This window comes from Cricetulus griseus, chromosome 3, assembly GCF_003668045.3.
Source record: "Cricetulus griseus strain 17A/GY chromosome 3, alternate assembly CriGri-PICRH-1.0, whole genome shotgun sequence".
NCBI classification, from domain to species: Eukaryota; Metazoa; Chordata; class Mammalia; order Rodentia; family Cricetidae; genus Cricetulus; species Cricetulus griseus.
This window is the reverse complement of record NC_048596.1, coordinates 117,075,304-117,089,718: the sequence shown is the minus strand read 5'-3', so window position 1 is coordinate 117,089,718 and position 14,415 is coordinate 117,075,304. Positions and strand designations below refer to the sequence as shown.

At 40.3% G+C, this 14,415-nt stretch overlaps 1 protein-coding gene across 3 annotated transcripts in view; it reads right to left on the bottom strand.

The window, feature by feature from the left end:
- Positions 1-14,415, bottom strand: part of Blm (BLM RecQ like helicase) — an 83,147-nt gene that overhangs the window by 65,034 nt on the left and 3,698 nt on the right. The gene's annotated exons all lie outside the window — the stretch shown is intronic.

The following is a 14,415-nucleotide window of genomic DNA, read 5'->3' as shown; positions in this document are numbered from 1 at the left end:
ACTTGAATAACAAAATGGCCTGGTTTCCCCCTTTCCTCAACAGACACTAAAAACTAAAATCAGCAATGATTAGGAAAGGGCTTGTAGAAAAATGGGACCTAGACTAGACTTGGAGGATAAATGGGTGGACAGAAGTGTGTGTATGGGGTGGGTGGGTGGGGTGATCAAAGCAAATTTGAAACTCAGAGAACACCCAGTAAGTGAATTCTCTGTGCAAAGATAAAAATCTGGTCAAGATAAAAGAGCACCTGTAATGAGTACAAAGGTTGACCAGCAAGAGAGCATCCTGCATAATCATCTGGCTCCCCCAGAACAGTGTGCCACACCCATTTATGTCCCTTGTATAACAAGTTGTTGCACTGCTTAGCTTTCACCCAGATAAAGCACAGCTCAAACCACCTTGAAATCACTGAACTAAAGAAAGACAATGGTCACAGCACTTGGGAGGCAGAGGCAGGTGGATCTCTGTGAGTTCGAGACCAGCCTGGTCTACAAGAGCTAGTTCCAGGACAACCTCCAAAGCTACAGAGAAACCCTGTCTCGGGGGGTGGGGGTGAGGGTGGGGGTAGGGTGGTAATCTAAAAGTTTTTTTTAAAAAAAAGTATTCCAGATAAGTTATAACCCCCTTTCCCACTCTATCTGGATTTAAAACAAATTTTACTATGTGTGCAGGTGTGTGTGTGTGTGTGCAGGTGTGCACGATGGAGAGGCACACTTGCCACATTGTACATACGGAGGCCAGAGGACAACTTTCTGCAGCCTTTTTTCCTTCCACCTCTATGTGCATTCCAGGGATCAAACCTGGCCCTGGGCTTGCAGAGCAAGCACCTTTACCCACTGAACCACTTTACAGGTCCTTCTGCTTTGTCCTGATACAAGGTGTGGTGTTTTAACTAAGAATGGCTCTCATAGGCTTAGGAGGCATGGCCTTGTTGGAGGAAATATGTCACTGGCAGTAGGCTTTGAGGCTTCAGAAGCTCAAGCCAGGTCTAGTCTCTTTCTCTGTCTGTCTGTCTCTCTTCCTGCTGCCTGTGGATCCAGATGTATAACTCTCAACTGCTTTTCCAACATCATGTCTTTATCTGTGTGCTGCATGTTCCCCACCATGATGACAATGAACTAAGCCTCTGAAACCTAAGAAAGCCCCCAATTAAATGCTTTCTTTTTACAAGAGTTGCTATGGTTATGGTGTTTCTTCGTAGCAACAGAACAATGACTAAGACAGAAATGTTTGTGGTTTTATAAGGGATAGTTCTATCATGTTAGGCATAATAATAACCTTATTAAATATACAATACATTTTGCGATTGTATGTGGGATAATTATATCATGTTAGGTGTAATTATGACCTGGTTATTGTTTTCATTTGGAAATTAAACATGACATAAGGAGATATGATTGTGTCAAGTTGACAAGGAGTAGGTTACTCTTGGTTGTCAACTTGAATACATATGGAATGAACTAAAACCCAAATGGCTAGGCACACCTGTGAAGGATTTTTTTTTTCCTTAATTGAATCATTTGAAGTGGAAGACCCGCTTTTAATTTGAATCTTTGAGATGGGAAGATACACCTTAAAGCGGAACCACACCTTCTGCTGGAAGCCTATATAAAAGACATGAAGTGTCTGCTGTTTGCTTGCTCTCACTGGCAAGCCCATTCCTTCACTGGCATTAAAGTCTACTTCTTCAGGAGTCTGGTGTTTACTGACGCCTAGCTGAGACATCCAGCCTTATGGACTGAACAACTACTGGATTTCTGGACCTTCTGCTGATAGGTAGCCATTGCTGGGTTAGCTGGACCACAGCATGTCAGTCATTCTACTAAATCTCCTTTACATATACATATACATTCATTCCATAAGTTCTGTTCCTCTAGAGAACCCTGACAGCCTAGGCTGTCCTCAAACTCATGAAACTCCTGTGTCCAATGCTAGGATTATAGGCACATGCTACCATACCCAGTTTACCATTCTATTTTTATAATATATTTATATTTTATACCATATATAAATACATATACAAAATATAAATACATATGTATATATATATCATATATATTTGGTGGAAGGATTAACAATATTAGGTCACACTACACTGTTCTAGAAGCTCACTTCTGAAAATGATGATATTTAAATTGAGTCATACTTTCTTAATTCAGTAACTGGGATTGCCTTATTAGATTCAAAATCAGGGCTGGGGATACTGTTTAATGAGTAAAATATTTGCCACATACTTGTGAGGACCTGAGTTTGACACTAAAATCCATGTATAGTGCCTATCTGTAATCTTGGTGCAAAGACAGGAGAATCTCTGGAAGCTTGAGAGCCATCTGGCCTGGCGTATACAATAGACAACAAGGAAGAGATTTTTTCTCAAACAAGGGAGAAGCAAGAACTGACATCAAAAGCTGTTCTCTGGCTGTCACATGCACTGCAGTGAGCATACACCTGCATGTGCACATGCATGCACACACCAACACACACACACACACACACACACACACACACACACACACACACACACACACACTCTCTCTCTCCCTCTCTCTCTCTCTCTCTCTCTCTCTCAATGAAGGGGTGGGGTATTCTAAACAATGAATCCTTCCTCACGTCTCTAAGTGACTACTTATTTTCCAAGAATCAGTCAGTATGAAGGCATAAATTAAACATACTCAGTATGCTTCAGTCCAATATAGTATGTGGCATTTCAGAAACATTACAAATGTCAATGTGTTTCATGCTTGGCTAGTGGAACCCATTTCAGATTAATACTTATAACAATCACAAGTACACCAATTTGGAAAGTGATAAAAATGTCCTTTACACAGAAAAAGAAAAGCTATGACAACTTATGCTACATAGTGAGACACAATTTCGAAAAGAAACAAAGTAATAGTAGCAAGCCAAACAAACTGGAAAACCATATCCAAGCCAGGCATTGTGTCTCACACCTGTAATTCCAGCAGCTGGAGGATCGGAGTTTGAGCCCAGCCTCCAGTATATAGCTCAAAGTCAGTATGGTCTACACCTATTCCAAAAAACAAATGATGAAAAGAATAGATGATTAAAGGAATCTAATTTGACTAAAATGTCTTGACTAAATAAGATTTCAGATCAGAAATTGAGGGAGCCTATATTTTTTATCAACCAAATCATGATATTCAGGAGTAGTCTTTTTTTTTTGGGGGGGGGGGGCTGAGGAATGAATTTAGGGCTCCACACACTGTAGGCAAGTGTTCTATCACTAAGATACATTTTTATCCCTTTAAAAACTTTTGAGACAGGGTCACACTAAGTTTTCCAGGCTGACCTTGAAACCAAGATCCTCTTATCTTTTTTTTTTTTTTGGTTTTTTCGAGACAGGGTTTCTCTGTGTAGCTTTGGAGCCTATCCTGGCACTCGCTCTGGAGACCAGGCTGGCCTCGAACTCAGAGATCCACCTGCCTCTGCCTCCCGAGCGCTGGGATTAAAGGCATGCGCCACCAACGCCCGGCCAAGATCCTCTTATCTTAAACCTCCCCAGTAACTGGACTACAGGTCAATGCTACCAGCCAGGCTCTAAGAAGTAATCTTATAAAATCAGGCCAATTAAACCAGGCGGTGGTGCCTCACGCCTTTAATCACAGCACTAAAGAGGTAGAGGTAAACGGTTCTCTGAGTTCAAGGCCAGCCTAGTCTACTGAGGGAGTTCCAGGACAGGATTCAAACCTACACAGAGAAATCCTGTCTCAAACAAACAAACAAAAATGAGACAAGCATGGTGGCACAACAGCACATGGGAGGCAGAGACAGTCAGATTTCTGTGACTTTAAGACCAGTCTACACAGTGAGTTCCAGGCCATGTTACACAATCTGTCTTAAAATCAAATCAAATCAAATCATAACGGTAGATTAAATAAATAACCCTTTTCATAACACAGAGACATGACAGAGAAAACAAGTTTTTTGAGGGTGGAGGATACCTTTTCTTACAAGTAATGATGCAATTTTTAGATTTATCAAAGTTAGGACAACTTCTCTTTCTAGGTCAAAGTTTCCTTTTATTCTTTTTGTTGTAACAAGATAGCTATTTCAGAATATCCAGAGATGGACTGCCAAAAAGACTATTCTAAGACACTTGGTACCAAGACACTGTATTTTTCTGCTGAAAGTGGAGGTTTTAGGGAATTGTTCCTGAAAACATAGCCAAGCTCTACAAGCCTCGCCAGGTGACTTGTCAGTGGGGAAAGGTGATCTTCCCTGGAGCAAAAGTGGGAAGCCTCACATATGAACAATCATAACTTCATAAAGCTCAGCTGGGACCTAGAAACAAGGGGCTCTGTCTCTACCAAACCAAACATCAAGCAAGCAACTTCTGAGCAGAAATTTTAGACAGGATCCTCATTAATGTTTTATGTTCTCTTTGATATATATGTATATATACAGTTTATCTTCTGAAAAAGGTAATTGTTATGGCCAAGTCTCGAAGACCCAAAGACCACCAAGGAGACAGACTTCACCAAACTGCAAATGCAAGGCTTTAATGTTTAATTCTACTGGTAGGGACTTCATCCAGGCAGCTGCCGCAGCAGCTACCTAAAGGAAGCAAAGTCCCTTGTCTATTGCCAGAATTTAAAGGAAAAAAAAAAAAATCACAGAATTACATCAGTAGCTATGGGTCAGATCCTGATTGGTTGACATTTGGGGAACAATTAGGGGAATTTCCCAGAGTCAGGGCAACTGGTTTGGTATTATTTTTGATTGGTTGGCTATAGATAGGAGCATTGGTGGTTTCTACGGCTTTGTCTGTTACTTACTTGCAGGTAGCCTGTTCTCTTTGGTTTGGTGCTAGGAGGGAGCATTCTGTGGTTTCTATGGCTTTATCTGTCTTCTGGAGGTGATTTGTTGCTAAACACAATATCCAGGTTCTTACTAAGTCTAAGAGGAAGATTGTCTTGGAGTTTTATTCACAACACAAGAACTAGAGGTTAGGGGACTGGATTTGTTTTTTTGAAGGTTTTCCCATAACCTTTACAATTATATAGTTTCTCTCTAGTGTGAATAATAAGAGTTGAATGGGAATGTAAGGCTTTGGCACATTCATACAATTTCTCCCCAGTATGATTTATTAGAAGTGAAGCCTTTGAGTTCAGTTAACCTCTTTCAATAATGTGGGGATCAGATTTAATTATCAATTTGATAGACTCTAGAATCAGTTGGGAAAGGAGCCTGTAGGTGTGCCGGTGAGAAAATGCATTGATGACATCATTTGAAATGCTAAGATACATCTTACTTATGTGTGACCTTCCCTGGGCTGGGCATGCAGCATGGTGAGTGAAGAGGGAACAGAGCAGTTGCCAGTGCTCATCCATCCTCTGCTTTCTGGCTGTGGATAGCACGTGACCAGTTCAAGCTCCTGCTGCTTCAACTCCCTGACATGATGGACTTGTACATTGAACTACAAGTTAAAATAAACCCATTCTGCCTGAAGGCACTTTGTCAGGGCATTTTATCATAGCAACAGCAAAGGAAACTAGGACAAGACAGGCAGCACTCTGTAACTTAAAGTAGAAAAACAGCTGTCCAAATGCATTCCTGAATTAATTATGGTTATCAGAGCCTTAAAGCTCATTTTTCCAAGAATCTTCTCATTTACTGTTTTTTTTTTTTTAAAAAATAGGTTTGTCTCATTTAAAAAACAAAACAAACATACTACATGATCATCTCATTAAATGCTGAAAAAGCCTTTGACAAAATCCAACACCCCTTCATGATAAAAGTATTGGAGATCAGGGATACAAGGGACATACCTAAACAAGCAAGCCAACAGCCACCATCACATTAAATGGAGAGAAACTCAAAAGCAATTCCATAAAATCAAGAACAAAACAAAGCTGTCCCCTCTCTCCATATATAGCTAGAGCAATAAGAACAAAAGAAAATCAAGGAGATATAAACTGGAAAGGAAGAAGTCAAAGTATCGATATTTGCATTTAATATAATATACATAAGCAACCCTAAAATTCTATCGGTTAACTCCTACAGCTGATAAACACCTTCATCAAAGTGGATGGATACAGATTAACTCTAAAACAAAACAAAACAACAACAAAAAAACAGGAGTCCTCCTTTTTTGGCATGGGAGGGTTGAGACAGGGTTTCTCTGTGGTTTTGGAGGCTGTCCTCGAACTAGCCCTTGTAGACCAGGCTGGTCTCGAACTCACAGAGATCTGCCTGCCTCTGCCTCCTAAGTGGTGGGATTAAAGGCATGCACCATCACCACCCGGCTCAGGAGTCCTTCTATATACAAATAACAAATGGGCTGAGAAAGAAATCAGGGAAACAACACCCTTCACAATAGCCACAAATTATATAAAATATCTTGGCATAACTCTAACCAAGTAAATGAAAGACCTGTATGATAAAATCTTCAAGACTTTGAAGAAGGAAATTAAAGAAGATATCAGAAGATGGAAAGATTTTCCATGCTCATGGATTGGTAGGATTAACATAGCAAAAGTGGCCATCCTACCAAAAGCAATCTACAGATTCAAAACAATATCCATCAAAATTCTAACACAATTCTTTACAGACCTTGAAAGAACAATACTCAACTTCACATGGAAAAACAAAAAATTCAGAATCTATCACAAGCCGGACGTTGGTGGTGCACATCTTTAATCCCAGCACTCGGGAGGTAGAGGCAGGCGGATCTCTGTGAGTTCAAGGACATCCTGGTCTCCAGAGCGAGTACCAGGATAGGCTGCAAAGCTACACAGAGAAACCCTGTCGTGAAAAACCAAAAAACAGAATAGCCAAAATAATTCTATATAATAAAAGAACTTGCCGGTCGGTGATGGCATACTCCTTTAATCCTGATGCTTGGGAGCTAGGTCCAGGACAGCCAGAGCTATTACACAAAGAAACCCTGTGTCAAAAAACAAAACAAAAAACAACAACAAAAAAAGAGTAGTCAGTGTTCTTAACTACTGAGCCATTTTTCCAGCCCATTGTCTTGTTTTCTTTTTGAGACAGGGCTTCACTATATGTATATAGCTCAGCTGGTGAAACTCTCTCCTGACTCTAGCTCCTGAGTGCAGAGATTACAATAGTGGCCATTATACTCGGTTCCTGAACTTGGTTCACACATAGTCTTCTAAAAAAGATGTCTGTCCCAGCACTTGGGAGGCAGAGGCAGGTGGATCTCTGAGTTCGAGGCCAGCCTGGTCTACAGAGCGAGTTCCAGGACAGGCTCCAAAACAATACAGAGAAACCCTTGTCTTAAAACGCACCCTGCCAAAAAAAAGAGATGTCTGATAAAACTCAAACCATTATTTTATTTTACTTTTAAGTAAGTGTGTGTGTGTGTGTGTGTGTGTGTGTGTGTGTCTAAGTGCATGGTGCTCAAGGACACCAGAGTCTTTGGATTTCCCTGGAGTTGAAGTTTGCAAGTAGTTGTAAGTCACTCATTATGGGTGCTGGGAACCAAATTCAGGTCCTCGGCAAGAACACTATGTGTTGTTCTCAACCATTGAGTCATGCCCTAAGCTCAAACCATTTTGAACAGATGCATTAAAATAGAATCATTCGGGTTGTAGAACTGATTCAGAGGACCAAAGTTTGGTTCTAAACACTCACAAGCTGGCTCACAACTGTCTATCACTCCAATTCCAGGGAATCCAACAACCTCTTCAGGCCTCAGCAGGCATGGCACACAGACATATATGCAGACAAACATTCACACACATAAAATTAAATAAATCTTTAAAATAATCACACCAGAAGTATTTAAAAATCTAAAACTGATATAATGTCTTTGGGGGGGCTGGAGGGGGGAGTCGAGTCAGAGTTTCTCTGTGGCTTTGGAGGCTGTCCTGGAACTAGTTCTTGTAGACCAGGCTGGTCTCGAACTCACAGAGATCCACCTGCCTCTGCCTCCCGAGTACTGGGATTAAAGGTGTGAGCCACCACCTCCTGGCATAATGTCTTATTTCATACTAGCAGTGAATCTATTAAAAATAAAGGCAAAAATCAAGACTGTTCTCACATTTCCACTCTTGCACTGACCATTCTTGTCATGGCAAAAAAGGAAATAATACAAGAGATGAGTTTATCCTTACATGGAGACAACGTGATTACACATTAACACAATCTAAGGAAAATCAGTCATGACAATAAGGTAATTAAACTTCAAAAAATAAAATAAAAGATAAATACAAATTTTCAAAAGTTAAATGCAAGGTGGGGGAGAAGGAATGGGGGTGGGGGGAGGGAGAGGGAGAGGGAAAGTACATGTGAAAATATTAATAATTTAATAAAAAAAAGAATAATGAAAAAAAAAAGTTAAATGCATTCTCATGTAGTAATAACTAATTAGAAAATACAGTTTTTAAAAGGTATTCATTCATTTGCAAGAGCAGTGAAAAGTATTAAACAACTAACAATTAACCCATCAAAAGAAATATTTAAGTGATATGAAGAAAATGACCAGACATTACTGGGAAAAGCAAAAGACTTATGGAAACATTCATGTTCTTAAGAGAAAGGTCTAGTTATAAATTAGTATATGAGTTAACAAAATTCTAATTAAAATACTACAAGAATATTTTCTAAAACTTGACAAAAATGCCTCTAAAATTCAGCTGAGGACCAGGTGAGACAGGTGAGAGAGAAGGTGTCTACTGTCGCGCCTAAGGCTTAGTGTGACCCTAGGAGACTACATGGGAAAGGAGAGAAGCACTTCCTACAAGGTGCTCTGTGACTTGCACATGTTGTGTGCAAATGCACACACACACACACACACACACACAGAGTAATAAAATTGTTCATATTTATATAATAATAATCAGAGAAAAAGAGGTTATCAATTTGAGGAGCTGGAGAAAGAAAAGAGATGGGAGAAAATGATGTACTGTATGAACAAATTATATATAAAGAAATATAGCTCAGCAAATTAGAAAACTGGGTCCCTTGGGGCAACACATACAGCAACAGGCTGCACACTATTGTGTGCAGCAGCTTGGAACCACTGCACACTGGGCTCTCATGAGGAAAGAAACCTGACTAGCTTAACTGGTAGTACCTAGGGTTAATTCTTTATACTATATTACATGATCCAATAATTACTAGAACTTAGACATTTAATCTACATTATCAAATGTATTACAGGTTTCCTATTGTTTGTGACAGAATACCTGAAACTGGGAAACTTATAAAGGAACAGTTGACTCTAGCTTACAATTTAGAAAGCAGAAAGTCAAAGAGCATGGCTCCAGTGTCAGTTTCTGGTGGGCGCCTCATGATGAAAAGGGGGTCATGCAGAAAAGAGAAGATGATGCAGACACATTCCCATGAAGACATTCATGAATCATGAATACCTCTCTTGCCATGACTCTAATACTTCCCAGTAGGCCCCACCTCTCAACAATCACACTGAAGAATTAAAGTGCCTACAGTTAAGCCCCCTTTTAAAAGATTTTTAAAAAGTTTTTCTGCATGAGTATTTTGTCTGCATTACGTCTGTGCACCATGTGATGCCTGGTGCCCAAAGAAGCCAGAAAAGGGCAGCAGATCCTCTGGAACTGGAGTTACAAGTTGTTGTGAGCTGCCATGTGGGTACTGGGAACTGAACCCGGGCTCTGGAGAGGCAGTCAGTGGTCTTAACCACTGAGCCATCTCTCTAGTCCCCATGAACTCTTTCAGGGATACAGCTGTCAACATACAATAATTGTTCATAGCATTTTCATAAAAAAACATTTTATTAAGCCGGGCGGTGGTGGCACACACCTTTAATCCCAGCACTCTGGAAGCAGAGGCAGGCAGATCTCTGTGAGTTCCAGACCAGCCTGGTCTATAAGAGCTAGTTCCAGGACAGCCTCCAAAGCCACAGAGAAATCCTGTCTCAAAAAACCAAAAAACAAACAAACAAACAAAAAACATTTTATTCCTTTGTGTCCCATCTTACACTGGGAACAGAACCTACAGCATTGCCACTTAACTACAACTAACCTTTTCACTTTTTTGTTTGTTTGTTTTGTTGTTGTTTTTCGAGACAGGGTTTCTCTGTGTAGCTTTGGAGCCTATCCTGGCACTCACTCTGGAGACCAGGCTGGCCTCGAACTCAGAGATCCACCTGCCTCTGCCTCACGAGTGCTGGGATTAAAGGTGTGCGCCACCAACGGCCCGGCACCTTTTCACTTTTTATCTTGAGACAGTTCCTATTAAGTTATTCAGGTTTATCTTAAGCTTACTCTGCAGCCCAGGTTGGCCTTGAACTTAATTTTCCTGCATTAATCTCCTGAGAAGTTGAAGTTATAAGTCTGTACTACCAGACCAGGATAAAAATCCTTTTACTTCTAAAGTCAGTTGTAACAGTCCTTCTTTCATTACTCAGTTACTGGAATCTCCTTTCTTTCTGTGGGGTTTGATTGAGAATGGCCCCCATAGGCTCATATATTTGAATCTTGGTCCACAGTTGGTGAAATGTTTGACAAGAATTAGGTGTGGCCCTTTTGGAAGAGGTATGGCTTTGTTGAAGATGTGTTACTGGGGAGTTTTGAGATTTCAAAAGCCCAAATCATTTCAGCTGGTTCTCTCTCTCTCTCTCTCTCTCTCTCTCTCTCTCTCTCTCTCTCTCTCTCTCTCTCTCTCTCTCTCTCTCTGTCTCTGTCTCCAATTTGCAGGTCAAATGTAAGCTCTCAGCTACTGCTCCAGCACCATGACTGACTGCCTATCTGCTGCCATGCTTCCTGCCATGACCATCATGCACTCCCCATGAACCTCCAAACTAAATGCTTTCTTTTATAAGCTGCCTTGGTCATGATGCTTTGTCACAGCAATAGAAAAGTAACTTTTAAGTAAGGCACTTTCTTGTTCATCTAGCTAAAAGACTGTCAACTTAAAAATCTTTTCAGGGGCCAGGCGTTGGTGGCGCACGCCTTTAATCCCAGCACTCGGGAGGCAGAGGCAGGCGGATCTCTGAGTTCGAGGCCAGCCTGGTCTCCAGAGCGAGTGCCAGGATAGGCTCCAAAGCTACACAGAGAAACCCTGTCTCGAAAAACGGAAAAAAAAAAAATCTTTTCAGGGGCCTATGGCTCAGTAATTAAAGGTACTGTCACCAAGTCCAATGACCTTAGCTAAATTCTCAGAACCCACATGGAGGAAGGAAAGAATGACTTCCTCAAGTTGTCCTCTGACCTCTACATCTTTTCAAAGAACCAACTCTTGATTTTGTTTATTTCTTAATTGCTTTATTGGTCTCTGATCTTTATTACTTCCTTCCTTCTGACAGTTATAGATTTAGATGCTGGAGCTACAGGTATGTGACACCATACCTGACTTCATGGTTTTGTATTTTGTTTGTTCTACATGGACTTTAGAATCAACATGTCTAGCACCAGAAAAAAAAAAAAAAAAAAAAAAAAACCTGCTATCTTTACTGAGACTACATTAAATTTGTGTCAACTTATGCAGATCCAATGCTTTAGGATGTTAAGTTATTCTATCCTGGGAAGAGAACTTTGCATTTGATTAAGCCAACTTTTATAACATTTAGCAGTGTCTTAAAGATTTCCCCATTTAGGTTTTGAAATTCCTACACATTTTAATCCTTTTTGTTTTTACTATAATGAGACTATCCCTTCCTTATATATTCTAACCTACTTCCTCAAGATACACAGAATAAACTTGTGACAAAAAAGCTATTCACAATGAATGGTAAAAACAAACAAACACAAAACAATGAATGGAAGGGAATGTCCCAATCCTGACAGAAGGAATATACATTAAAATAAACCAAATCTACAATAAACTTAGGTTTGTTTTCAGACCAGAATCAGTAAAAGTGCCCAGTATCATCACTTTTATATGACATGCATTATAACTTGAAGCCACCAAGTTGTAGTAATTTGGTACAGTAGCTATTTACAAAGAACTGCTAGAAAATATTAGCACAAAAACATTCTATTTTTATGTGTCACTTATGGACAACTAGAAAATAAAAAACAGAAAACTTACGTACAGTGACATTGAAATATTTTAGTTTGCTGAGAGAAAAAGTTTTAAAAGATTTTAGTTCACAGAGAGAAGTTTCCCACAGGCCTTGGCCCATTACAAGGCAGTTGGCCCCACCCCGGGCACATCCTATGGTTTAGACAGGGGCAATCGCCAAGACAACCCTCTTTGGGTCACACCTGGCTGGCCAACAGACAATCAAGGACCTTCCAGGGTAGTTCTGTGGTTTTTCCTTTGTAGAAAAGCAGGTCACACCTGGGTGACCACTCTAACATGAGATCATACTTTGTAATCAATCACTTTGTGCCCCTTGCCTGTATGCTGATCTGCGTTTTTTTCCTATATAAGGAGCCTGTAACCCTTGCTGGGGTGTGCAGCTTTCCCAATATTGCTGACACCCGAATGCACATTCGTTCAATAAACCCTCTTGCTTTTGCAGCTCTTGGTCTGGTTTCTGAGTCTTGGGGGCTCCTCAGGATCCTGAGGCCTTTAGGGGTCTGGGGGTCTTTCAACATCAATATTTAAGTAACCTCCAACAATATCCAGCAAACTGTACACACACACACACACACACAGATACACATACACAGAGGGGGAAAGAAAACTATTAAGTCATTAAAAAAAAAAAAAAACAAATGAGCCACATTTATGACAGGAAGACGATATTCTCAAGATGCCACTTCTTTCCAAACTGATTTATGACAATAAAATTCCAATCAAAATTTTCATTTTTTTTCTGGAGCAACTTAATAGTAGTCAAGTCTAATAATGTGTATGTGTATGTACACTGGGATGCACCAATGTGGCATGTGTGCGGAGGTCAGAGGACAATCTTCAGTTTTTGGCTCCTAGCCTATTATTGGCCTGCTAGAGACAGGTTTCTCCTCCACTGTGTAAACTAGGCTAGCTGGCTGACAAGTTTCTAGAGACTCTCCTGACTCCACTTCCCACTTCCCATCATTGCACTGTGATTAGAGACACCTGAATTTCTACATCTGGTTTCATAGGTCTGGGAGCAAGCATTTGTTTCCACCCCCTGCCCTGGGTCTAATATTTTAAGAGATGTAAAGTAGCAAAAAATAGCCAACATACCCCTAAAAACAACAGAAGGTGAGGAGATCTGCTCTGCAAGATGCAGGAAGACCTAAAAACTTTAGCTACACGTTGAAACTCTGACTCAAAAAAACAAGCATAAACCCATACACACTTATAATGTTGAGCACTAGGTAAGAACAGTCATTGTGACAACTGCTGCTGGGATCTAGAATGTCTTCAGGCAGAAGCAGGTATATCTCCTTGGAGAAAATGCTTGCCCAACATGCACAAAGCCCTGTGTTCAACTCACCATTGAATGGAATACATACCTGCAACTCCAAGACTTAGAAAGTGGAGGCACGTAGATTAAAAAATTCAGTTACTCTCCTCTACCCGATAATTTCAAGGACAGCCTAGGACATAATACAGTTTGCTGTACACACACACACACACACACACACACACACACACACACACACACACAAAATACAGTTTGCTGTATACACACACACACACACACACACACACACACACACACACACACAGAGTAATTAAATTTTAAAAATCTATAAAATTTATCCTAATGAAAGAAAAAACAAAATGACCTAAGTGTAAAAGACAAAATAAGTCTCTAGGATATAATAATAAAAATAACTTTAAAACCTTCAAGAGACTTATTAAATAACAAAAGCACCATGGAAGCTGGGCATGGCAGCACATTCCTTTAATTCCAGCACTTAGGAGGCTGAGGCAGGAAGATTGCTGATAGACAATGAATTATTAGTCAGCCTGGACTATGGAGTAGGACCTTTTCTCAAAAAAGAAAAAAGGAGCTGGGAGGAAATTCTACTGTTTGCCTCAATCATTGTACCCTCATAGTATACTCAATGTCTTTTCTTTTAAAAACAACAAAAGAGCTGGGAATGGTGGTGTATACCTATACTCCCTGTATTTGCAATGGTTAAGGCTATCTGTGGCTACATGAGACCCTGTCCCTCCCCAACTGTACTTATGCATATGCATACGCATGCATACACGCACGCATGCACGTACCCTATCATGAAAATCTGATTTGCAGCCAGGTTAGGCAGAAGTTGTACATAATACTGGGGTCCCCTAATTGTAGTTAGAGTCTGAAGCAGAAGAAAGAAAGGGGGGCAAAAATGCCGAGGCAGTAGGGTCACTGGAAATATGAGGGCAGTCTGACCTAGACAGCAAGACAGAAATGAAGTAGTATATGGGTATGGAGGGAAGAGAGATGAGATTTCCTTTACAGTGGCACACACAATGATATATTATTACTTGGCCTTTTAAAGGAAGGTAATCCTACAACACAGGTGAACTTTAAGACATTCTAAGCGAAATCACCAGTTACAGAGGGACAAATA